Genomic DNA, 12098 nt, shown 5'->3' on the forward strand with positions numbered 1-12098 from the left:
GCGCCTTTAGCTCTCTTTTTACGGGATATACTGGTCCCCACCAAGCCCTTTGCTGCGCTCCTACCTCTTAACTTCCTAGCAGACTCTGCAGTGCTCATGTGTGCCAAAGTTGAGCTTGTGAATTTCTGATTATTTCTGGTATTTATCACCTCCTTAGCGTAGTATTCACTTACAATGGCAGATGCATTATCTTCGCCCTCATGTGAGGCTCTTGTGAGCAGCAGAACAAAACCGCCATCTGATTTTATGGGCGGTGAAACACTAAATCCAAATGTCGACTTGCTTTTGTACAGGAATCCCTGCGGAGACTTCGAATCCGCCTGGCTTTGCGGAGCTCCAGGGCGTCTTGTTCCCAACGTAACAGCTCAGGTGTGGGCTTGCCTCGGGAAGGGCGTTCACCTCCGCTGCAGCTGGTCGACTCCTTGGAGCTGCCGCGCCCTCCCTCAAGAGCACCGAGGCTTACCGTCTGATCAAGGCACATCGAGGTAGGAACAAAGAGCTTGATTTAACCTTTGTCATGAAGCACAAAAAAGGGAAGTATTAAGTTGTGAGCAAAACCTGCTCAATGCTGCCGCATAATTTAAACGCGATGAGCGAGTCGAAAACGCTAAAGATCAGGCATCAGGGGACGAGACGGAGCGGAGCACTGCTGCAGTCAGCCGACTGCCGCCATGTTTTCCCCCACTATGGATTCGATCTTATGCATATCTTTGAATATCACGCTTCCGCTAATAATTTTTGGATTGGAGGAAAATGTAACTGGGCATGCAAAGTACCTTCTTTTTTATTCTATTATCCTGGCCAGGTGACATATATGTAAATTTTGGGTTGAGGCTAAATCTCCATCGCACGCAGCCTGGTTAACATAGTTGTACGAAACCCCAAAGACTGATTTGGCTAGATCGTGTAGCAATAGAAATCTGTCCTTTTGGGATTTGTTAATTAACTGGAGATAGGATCACCGGGGTTTTTTTTTCCGCCCGGGTCCTATGATTATGCTGATAAGTCTCCAGAGTCCTTGGGCAATAGCCCCTCTCGAGATGTAAATCCCGGGTCTGTCAAGTGGGAATAACACTGTTGACTGGAGTCTCTCTGTTTTCCACTTTAGAGGCAAGTCTCCCGCCAACTAGTAAATCGTGCCTGGGAAAGGTAATGAAGGTGGAAAGACCTTTCAAAGTACCTTAAAGCAGACACGCGTGGTGCTTGGCGTGTTTTTGTGGATGGAGGTTGTGGCAAATGAGGAAAAAAAAAAAAGATTGAATTGGAACCTGGAGCATCCTTACCTTGTAGTTGCATTTATGCGCTATCGGAATCTGAGAACAAACACTTAAAGGAATATCTGGACCGATACATGGCCATTGGATTTATTAGACCGTCACAGTCATCCGTTTCCTCTCCTCTTATTTTCATTCCTAAAAAAGATGGGAGTTTGAAAACATGTATTGACTATCGCGTTTTAAACCTAGTCACCAAGAAGAATCGATATCCGTTACCTCTCATTTTGGAACTTCTGGGTCAAGTTAAAGATGCCCACATTTACACGAAGTTGGATATGAGAGGGGCTTACAATCTGATCCGTATGGCAGAAGGAGATGAGTGGAAGACGTCGTTTTGAACTCGGTTTGGCCTATTTGAATATCAAGTCATGCCCTTTGGCTTGTGTAATGCCCTGTCCGCCTTCCAGCATTTTGTGAATGATATTCTACGAGAGTTTTTGGATTGTTGTGCAGTGGTGTATATCAACGGCATTCTCATCTTTTCTAAAGATAAGGAAGAACATGTTCAACATGTACGAGCGAATCTGGAGCGATTACTGGAAAATCAGCTGTTTGTAAAAGTAGAAAAGTGTGTGTTCCATTCCACACAGGTTGAGTTTTTGGGCTTTATTTTATCTCCTGAGGGGGTGTCAATGGATGATTCAAAGTTGAGAGCAATTAAGGATTGTCCCGCTCCTCAGTCCGTCAAGGAAATACAAAGTTACCTGGGTTTTGCGAATTTTTACAGGCGATTCATTCAAAATCTTTCTGAGAAAGTGAGTTCCATCACACAAGAATGAAAAGTTTGTTTGGAGTAAGGAAACTGAAGAAGCATTTCAACTATTAAAAGAAAACCTCATTACAGAACCTGTTTTGCACCATCTAAACTTGAACGTACCTTTTTTTGTTGAAGAGGAAGCTTCAAATCTGGCAATTGGAGGAATTCTTTCTAAACGGCATAAGAACACTGGTCAGATGCATCCGGTAGCTCATCGTTAGCAGAAATTATCTGCTGCAGAGGTCAATTACTCAATTGCAGATAAAGAGCTATTAGCTCTAAAAGATGCGTTCCAAGATTTAAGGCACTATTTGCTTGGTGCAAAGCATGTAATCACTGTTTTTACAGATCATCGTAACTTGCAGTTCCTGAAATCGGCCAGAACTTTGACACCAAGACAGCTCAAATGGTCACTCTTCTTTGCAGTTTATTATCTTGTGCTCACCTATAAGCCCGGTACTGTAAATGGGAAGGCTGAGGCACTTTCTCGTCTGAATACTGGTCTTGGGAAAGAAGTTAAGATTGAGGCCATATCATTCCAGAAGAAAAAATCGTGGAAACTACAGTATTTGAAGAAGTGGAAGACAAGATAGGAAAGGAATTTCAAGAAAAAGATTTTGAAGCTTTCAAAATGGAAGGACCAGATCATGAGGTTAGGGATGGAAGGCCGTTCTTTCAAGGTAGGCTTTCTGTCCCTACTGAAGAATTGAGTCATTCAATTGTTTCATGATAGCCATTTGGCAGGGCACAAGGGTGTGAAAAATACCCTTGAGCTCTTGAAGCGAACCTTTCATTGGCCAAGCATGGAAACTCAGGTAAGGCAGTATGTAGCCACTTGTGAACCGTGTATCAAGGGAAAAGTAATTTGCCATTCACCACATGGTCTCCTTATGCCATTATCTGTGGCCCCTTATCCTTGGCATAATGTTTCCATGGACTTCATTGTTGATCTTCCTTCCTGTCGGGGAAATTTGTAATTTGGGTTGTGGTAGATCAATTTTCAAAGATGGGTCATTTTGTCCCCTTAAAGACTCTTCCAAATGCTACCCAATTGGCCACATTATTTATTCAGCACATTGTGAAATTGCATGGAATTCCAAAAGTAGTGATTTCAGACAGAGGGCAGCAATTCGTGTCCCGATTCTGGAAATCTTACTTGCAAGGGTTAGGAGTAGATTCTCGTTTGTCCACCAGTTATTACCCGGAGACAGATGGGCAAACTGAGAGGGTAAATCAGGACCTTGAGCAATACTTACGTCTGTATTTAATGGATCAAGAGGCTGAGTGGCCAACCTTACTTGGTGCTGCAGAGTTCGCCTATAACAATTCGGTTCATTCCGCTACAGGGTACTCACCATTCTACTTAAATTCGGGCAGACATCCAAACATGATAATTGGAAAGGTTGATGTAGATACACCAGCGGCAGGGGAAGTCATACTGAATCTGCACAAATCTTTCTAAAGCCAAGAAAGCTTACAAGAAACAGGCCGACAAAGGTCGAAGAGAAAATCCAACTTTTGAGCCTGGAGATCAGGTTTAGATTTCAACTCGACATATGCGGTTGAGAGGAAATAGGAAGAATCAGCCTACATTTTTGGGTCCTTATCCTGTAGTCAGGATGGTAAATCCAGTATGTGTCAGGGTTGAGCTCCCAAATAAATTGAATATACATCCCACTTTTCATGTCTCTCTGATCAAACGAAATCCTCCAAATCTCAGACAGGTTTTGCCACCCGCTCCCTTCAAGTTCAATCGGAAGAAGAGTTTGAAGTTAAAAGAATCCTTGATTCTAAGATTAAGGGAGGGAGGTTGTAATATTTGGTTGATTGGAAGGGTTTTGGTCCTGAAGAAAGATCCTGGGAACCCAGTACAAATGTTGACGCACCAAGGTTAGTGAAAGAATTCCACAAGACTCATCCTCTGAGGCTTAGAGAGGGGGTCTTAGTTGGGGGTACTGTCAGGATTGAGCATAAGAGCAGGTCTAAGATAAAAATGTCCCGCCCGACATTCAAGATTTGAAGGGGTTACATGTTTGTACATACTCCGTTTAGTTGGAGAGATAGGGTTGGCAGATCATGTCACAGTTTGTTACCTGTTTAGACACCTAACAGGGACAACACGGTGTAGGTTAGCGTTCTAGTGTTTTGCTTTGCACACCTATGAGCTCAGCAGTATCAGGTGTGGGCAATTAGTGCTCTGCGCACTTTAACTGGTATTTGGCTGGGGAATGGTCATTTCTCCTGGCACTTTTTTTGTATCGAAGATTCCAGTCAGCAGTTTTCAGAGGTCGGAGGCCCATTTTCATGGCTGTAAAGGTTGTTCACATTTCTTTCTGCGAGGTCCTATATATTTTGAGACAGCAGTTTTCAGGTAACCCTTTGAATTATCTCTGCTCCGTATTTCCAGCCTCAGCAGTAGGTTTAGAGCAAGGTCTTCAATTGGGGTAAGCGCTCTAATTTATTTCTTATTTTCAAGTTTGCTTTCTTTGTGTAGAGTCGTTTTTTATGTGCAGGCATTCAATTTTTCAACTTCACATACTACATATACTTAATTTGTATTTGAAGCGTCAGTGAAGTCATCTGCCTCTTCTAAGAACTGAATAGCCTTTTTTTTTGGAATTATTTCATTAGACTTTCAATATTAACTGCAACTGCATTCCTTTCTGCTGATGCTATTCAAAGAGACTACTTATTTTTGATGCAGTTTACAAAGACTATTTCTATATTAGAGCACAGCTGGATAGAGACCTTCTAGTAGGAGCATCCACCTTTGTATCTTCAAGTAGATATAAATATATATATATATATATATATATTTGTACTTACCTAAATTGTTCTTCGTTGTCATTCTATTCCCGCTGATTCTGCATAAAGAAATGACGTGGAAAAAACTGTAATGAACCTTTGATTATAATTTTTACTAGTTAAGCAGGATTAAAGTGTGGTTGAACTTTTTTCTTATATTTCCTACACTTCATTTAACCAGTCTAGGACAGAGACAAATTCCACACACTCATAGAGGTAATACACATTAGAGTAGATACTTAGAGTTTGTGTAGTTTTATAGAAGTTTAGTAAATTCTTTAGTAAATTCTTGCTTGTATATTGTTGCAGGTGCATCCACGCATTTAGAAGAATTGCAGTGAAGTCACCGGTGTGGCAGTCTCTCTTGTTTTCCAATTCCCCTTTCCCCCTTGTCTCTAAGTCCAGAGTTCTCTGGGTTAGAGGTGCTGGGGAGTATCAACAGGGTAGATCTTCAGCCGTTCAGCTCCTGGGGAATCCGGAGGCCAGGTATGAATCTTGGCACCATCCGCTGTAGAGTAATTGAGGATCTAGACCTCCACTAATCAAAGGAAGAAGGTGTCACTGGCAGGGAGATACCCGGAACTGGTTTGGACAGGGGTCAGTGCCCCCGCCACCGAACACAAAGACTTAAAAGACGTGTAGGGGTATTACTAAGAGAGCTGAAACCCTTGAACGTTGGAATGGATTGATCAAGACTGAAAAGGATTAAAACTATTTTGTGGTCAAGAGGAACCTATGCCAAGGAAGAAGCAGCTGAAGAGACTGAATTTAAGTACTGACTCTTGCTGTGTCTTCTGGGGCTGGATTGCAGTTTGCTGATTTAACCGAGAAGAGGCTAAGGAACTTTGCTGTGTGCTATGTCCCCCTACTTGAAAGGACTTTTCTGTGTGCTGTGCCCTGAAGTAACTGGTCCCCAAGGGCCCAAGTAGAGCTGGCTCCCTCTTGTGTAAACCTAGGAATATAAATGTTTCCAGAGGTGTCTCAGCGGTGCTGTGTGCTTGCGCTTTTTTTGCTGCCTGAGACCGCCGTAAGAACTGCCCCATGATCATGTTCATCTGGAGTCCAAGTGAGTCTCAGCGACGCTCTGTGCGTGTGCTTTGTGCACCCTGAGACCTTTGTGAGGATTGCCTTGTGATCGTGGGCACCTGGAGTCCAAGTGAGTCTCAGGGATGCTGTGTGCATGTGCTACATGCATCCTGAGACCTTCGTAAGGATTGCCCTGGGATCGTGTACACCCGAAGCTCAAGTGAGTCTCAGCGACCCTGTGTGTGTGTGCTTCGTGCAGCCTGAGACCTTCGTGAGGATTGCCCTGTGATTGTGGACACCCGGAGCTTAAGTGAGTCTAAGCGATGCTGTGCGTGTGCCCTGTTGCAGCCTGAGACCTTCGTCATTGCCAATAGCCCGGACCGGCATCCCCAGAGGAGCTGTGCCGCTGGCCTGAGCCTGACTTTGCCAAGGAGGACCCGTGTTCCACTGGCCAAGATCAACAAACTCACATCGGAGGCCCGAGTCACGAGGAGAGGAGAGTAAGATCGCACTTCCGGTAACGCTCAGCGAGCGTGCGTGTGTCATGCCTGGGATGGGGTGAGGGCTATGTGAGAAAAGCTCTCGACCTTTCCTCACTTTGCAGCGTGAGCCTCCGCTGAAGTCTGTATTGCGGTCCATACTTGCCGGGGAGTGGCATAACCGGGGCTGGAGTGTGGAGCTACACTTTGTTTTACACCATACCTGTGTTGGGGGCATAATTTGTCAGTAGCTGACCACAAGTCAGCAGGAGTGGCGTAGAGACCGTCCAGAGCACCGTGATCGGTGCAAGAGCACATTATATTGGCATCACAAATTACCTGATTGTTGCATTACATCATTTTGGTATTACGAACTACCTGATTGTTGCATTACGCATTGCATTCTTTCTGCATAACGGAATACCTGTTTGTTGCATTAAGCATTGCATTATTTTTGCATAGTGGACTGCCTGATTGTTGCATTACGGATTGCATTATTTTGTCTTTACAAACTGCCTGATTGTTGCATAACGAACTGCATTATTTCTACAATACAAAGTGCCTGATTCTTGCATTACAAACTGCATAGCATTGCATTAGGACTGCATTGGATTATCTATAATTGCTCATTAATACTGCAAGAACCTACAAGAGCGTGCTGGCCTAATAACCGGTCAGGCCGAAATATTACAAATACGCATATGTTGGATTTTTATCATGTGGTCTCATCGTATATCTTTTTATATCAATTCATAGTTGTTTTTTTATGAAACTCGTGTGGAGTCCATTTGTGGTGTAATCATTGGGTTACTGAGAGCGGGGTTGCAAATACTTTACACATTTGCCTTGGAGACAAGCCTGCCTGTTTGTGCCAAGCCATGGAGGGTGTGAGTAGGGGCTATCTGTGAAGGTGTCCTTCCTTTCCCTGACTTAGAAGCATTGGTCCCTATTTGGCCTAAGGTACCAACCTTAGCCAACTAGAGACCCCCAGTTCCAACACTCACCTTCCAAGATAGGCTCCCTTGTCCTTTAATGTGTGGTGCAAGGTCTGGCTACACCTGGCAGATGAATTGTGCAGGGGGGGCACAGGAGGAGCACACTGCACGTTCCCAAATTGGTGTGGGAAGCGTAGTCTGTGAAGGGTGGAGGTGGAGCCCTGTAAATCTTTGTGAAGTGCCCATGCCTGGCACAGGCCCTGCCTACAATATTATACGCTGGCTTGCCTGCGTCTACACTGCTGCAGTGACGTGACCGGGACCATACAGGGATTTCCCAGTTGATGGGTGACCCGGATGTGGAGGGGTGAGTTTCTGACAGGTAGGACATGTGTGGGTACACTTGGGGATGTGTTCCTGTCTCCACAAGAGTGTTTGTTGTGGACAGGAACCGTATATCAGCACAGGAGTTGTGTGTTGTGGTTGTATGCAGAGTTGTGTATTTGCGTACCTGCAGCTTTGTCCGTGATGGTGCATTATTTGCTGGTAGCGGATGAGGTACAGCATCTGATAGGCTTAAAGAGCTGGATCCATTGCGGTCCGGACCGGGTGGAGGGGACCAGGTTGGGTGGATTCTTCGCTGCGGTGTGATAGGCTATTTGGGGAAATCGTGATTTGTACAGCCCACAGGAGGTAATTCCGCAATACGGTGTGTCTCTGTTGGCTCTCTCTGCCACGGTAGCGGGCGGAAATTTCTGGCAGTTTATGTAGCTCTGCGGCACACGGAAAATGGGCTATCTTTGGCCATTGTAATATGGCCTGTGCGAATATGGCCGGTGTGAAGACCGCTGCTGGAGTGCGGAAAAGGTCATTTTCCCCCACCTCCTCCATGGTTGTGCCTCCGTCCGCCATCATAATGAGCCCCCAAGTTTTGCATAATCAGTTATGCAAGTGGCAATGTTTTAGAGACAATGGGCCCGATCATGAAAAGCCCAAAAACTTCAATTCAGCTCCCCAAAAGCTACAACAAGGGTCCATGACCTGAGCGGCTTGACTTGGGGGAGTCAGGGACTTCTTCTATCTGGGTCTGGTTGTTGGTTCGGTTGGTTTGGAGCCTGGTATGTACCTGTGGCTCTGAACAGGAGGCCCGCACACTAGCCTTTGGAGTCACTCTGGTATTCCTGGGTGCAGCTCCAATTTCTCTGACTTAAGCAGCAGGGCTGCAAACCAGCAAGGCAGCAGTCCAGCAGGGCAGTAGTCCAGCAGGGCAGCAGTCCAGCTGAGTGGCAGGCCTTACAGTAGCAAACAGTCCTTCTTCCTGGCAGAGTATCCTCAGGTCTAGAAGTGTAGTCATTAGTTGGTGTCTGAGGTCAAATATATATATACCAGGCTTCTCCTTTGAAGTGGGTGAAGTTTCTTGAAGTTTCTCTTTAAAGTGCAGGGTTCCTGCCTCCCTGCCCTAGCTCCAGACTAGCAACAGGGGGTCTGCAGCCCTTTGTGTAGAGACAGGACACAGGGTTTTCAGGTGTAAGTAGGACTGTGCCCATCTCCACCCTCCCATCCTGCTAGTGATAGCCCATCCAGGCCCAACTAAGCCCTCTATTGCCTGTGGCTTTCTAGGAGGAATATGCAAAGTCCAACTGCAGCAAATCATGTGGCCCGGGAATGGCTGAAAGCACTAAATGGCTAGGGCAAGAAAATGACAACTTTCTAAAAGTGGCATTTTCAAACTTGTAGAGCTTACTAATTGTAATATGGTTACTCCAATGTTATCGTATAGGACAGATAGGGCTTGTAATGATGAAAAATGAATATAAGAGTTTTTCATTATCAGGATAACTTAAAATTACATGTCACCCATTTTAAATACATGGCTCCCTGCCCTGTGGGCCATGTAGGACATACCCTAGGGGTGACTTACATGTATTATAAAGGAAGGTTTGGGCCTTGCCAAACATTTACATTGTTGGGTGGAAATTTAAAACTGCAAACACAGCTACAATGGCTGGTCCGAGGCATGCTTACAGGGCTACTTAAGTGGGTGGGACAACCAGTGCTGCAGGCCTACTAGTAGCATGTAATTTACAAGTAATAGGCACATGTACTATCACTTTACCAGGGATATACAAGTAAATTAAATATACAACTAGGTGTAAGTCAAATATTATATGTTTTAAGGAGCGAGCGCAAGCACTTTAGCACTTGTAAAGTGCACATATTCCTACGGTCAGCAAAAACAAATTCTGCAAAAAAGAGGAGGGTAAAGATATACTGAGGTACAGCTATATCCAAGGCCTGTTAGTTAGATACTACTAGTTAGCCTGCTGTATTTATTGTGCTGCACACTTAAGAAGCCCCTTAAAACATGTCCCAGGCCTGCCATTACAGCCTAAATGCAGCTTTAAACTGCTTGTTCAACTTTGCAATATAACCACCTAACCAAGTCGTAAACTTCCCTTTTATTGCATATATAACCCCTAAGGTAGACCCTAGGTAGTCCAAATAGGAGGGTGCCTTGTAATTAAACGGGTTGACATGCACTCTTAGGTTTTACATATCATGGAAGTGAAAAACTCCAACATTTGTTTCTCACTGCTGGGAGGCCTCTCTCTCCCCTAGGATGACATTGGGTTGAATTATTACATTAAATACATGATTTTGATTGTGAATGGGCAAGCAATGTGTGTTTGGTATCTATGGATTTGTAATTAAAAATCCTCTTTAATGGTAAAGTCAAATTTCATATTACAATTTTGGAAATGCCAGATCTAAAAAGTTGCCACTCTCCTGCACTTTGCTCTTTGGTGCTGGCAGCCTGTCCTAGGTCACATGACGTGGTGTAGCTGGCAGTTGAACTTTGTTCATTTCTCCCAGACAGGCTGGTAATAGAGGTATTAGGTGTGCTTGAATGGGACATTTGCTGGCAGGATGGGGGCTGAGCTGCTGCACAGCCCCACTTGCAATTGAATAGGCGTGCTCTGCCTTCAAACAAAAGACTTGTGACCGCTGCATTGTCCTTGCAGTCAGCATGGAGCCAGGGCAGGGTGAGGGAGTCAGGAAATTCCAAGAACTTCAAACGAAAACCTCTAGAAACTTCCTGGAAGGACTGATTTTAGAACTGGAGCCACCTTAAACACTGAGAGACCTGCCTTCCTATTCAGATATTGCATGCAGTCTTGTTATGCTGAACTTTAAATTCTCAGAACTTTTTCTTAAAAATTCCTTCTAAGTCTCTGAAATTCTGAAACTTACATGGTACAGGTGTATGGGGCCTCAGAAGATGCCGCCCAAGAGCCTACTGATGAGCACATTGCCTTCCATGGTGCGCTCCCTGAACTTGCTGGATGGCAAGTAGAAGGGTGCCCCAAAGGGGAGGAGTTTTGTAAGGCACAGAAGGAGTGCCCAACCTTAGAGAGCATGCAGTGTTAGGCTGAAACACAGGCAGCTAAGGACACCTCCGGTGATCACCTTACATACTGTGAGAATGACCTTCCACATAGTGAGCCTAAGGCACCTGTGCATGGGGCAACATGTATGTTGGTAGTCTCCCAATGCTAAAGGGCCTTCTTACTGGGGATGGCCCATACAATTCCTTGGGCAAGACATGACTTTTGCCAGGCTTGTCTCCCAGTTCTATTGTACAAGGATAAAGATATCCTCAGATACATTCTGCATGGCTTGTCTTACCTACCAGGCAAGTTGGAAAAGAGAGAAAAAGATGAAGGCTCCCTCGAATGCCTTACCTGTTACTGGCACCCCCTTTGAAAGGTTGGGTATCCGCATTGGTGGTCCCTTGGACCACAACACTGCCTTAAGCAATAGTTTATCCTGGTTTTGGTGGACCATGCCACTATGTACCCAGAGGCTATACCTCTGAATACTTTCACTGTACCTGTAGTGGCTAGGGTCCTGATGGACGTGAATTGATGTGGGAGGGGTTTCCCAAAGAGTTGGTGACTGTCAGGGACACCACCTTCATATCCGCTGACATGAAGTCTATGTGGAATTACCTACAAGTTCTCCACACCCTACCATTCACAATCTAAAAGTCTTGTAGAAAGGTCCAACAAATCTCTTAAAGGCATAATTATGGGCCTATCTGAGTACATGAGGCAGAAGTTATTTTGCCATGCCTGCTTTTTGCCTAGAGGGAAATGCCACAGAAGGGAGTAGAGGTTAGCATATTTGTACTTCTTCATGGTCACCCTGATAGGGGGCCTCTCAGTTTGTTAAAGGAGGGGTGGAATCAAGTGCACAAGAAGCCCCCCTCCAAGATGTAGTTAGTTACATGCTAGCCCTCAGGAACCAGATGTTCATGTTCTGAAAGAAAGCTTCTGAGAACTTAGAGGCCTTCCAGGAAATCATGAAGCAATGGTATGCTGTGATGGAGTTTCAACCTGGCCAGAGTGTGTGGCTGATGGATCCAGTGAATTCCAGGGCTCCCTAAGACAATTGGACTGAGCCTTGTGCGGTAGTAGAGTGAAAGAGGGAGGCCACCTACCTCATGGATATTAAGACCCCTAGAAACCCTTTAAGCATACTCCATCTCAATTGCCTCAAACACCACTATAAGAGGTCTGAGGTCAAAATCCTGCAGGTGACATATGATGGGGAGGAAGAGGAGAGTGAACACTGCTTGACCTCTTGTGTTCTAAAGAAAAAGATTGGGCAGTGGAGGGTGTCAACCTCTCCCCTACCCTGCCCCGAGAACAGCAGAAGGACTTTCACCAGTTGCTGGGGCAGTTTGCCTCACTGTTGGAGAAAGTCTCTAAGATGCTGGTTTTGGAAGTGATGGAACTCTTCAGTATTCCCTGGTCTA

At 45.1% G+C, this 12098-nt stretch overlaps 1 pseudogene; it reads left to right on the top strand.

Annotated features, from left to right (window-relative positions):
• The first annotated feature begins 1645 nt into the window (after positions 1 to 1645).
• The window catches only part of LOC147733724 (uncharacterized), a 101887-nt pseudogene continuing 91434 nt past the window's right edge, over positions 1646 to 12098 (top strand).

Source organism: Lissotriton vulgaris, chromosome 2_1 (assembly GCF_964263255.1).
Source record: "Lissotriton vulgaris chromosome 2_1, aLisVul1.2, whole genome shotgun sequence".
Lineage (NCBI taxonomy): Eukaryota > Metazoa > Chordata > Amphibia > Caudata > Salamandridae > Lissotriton > Lissotriton vulgaris.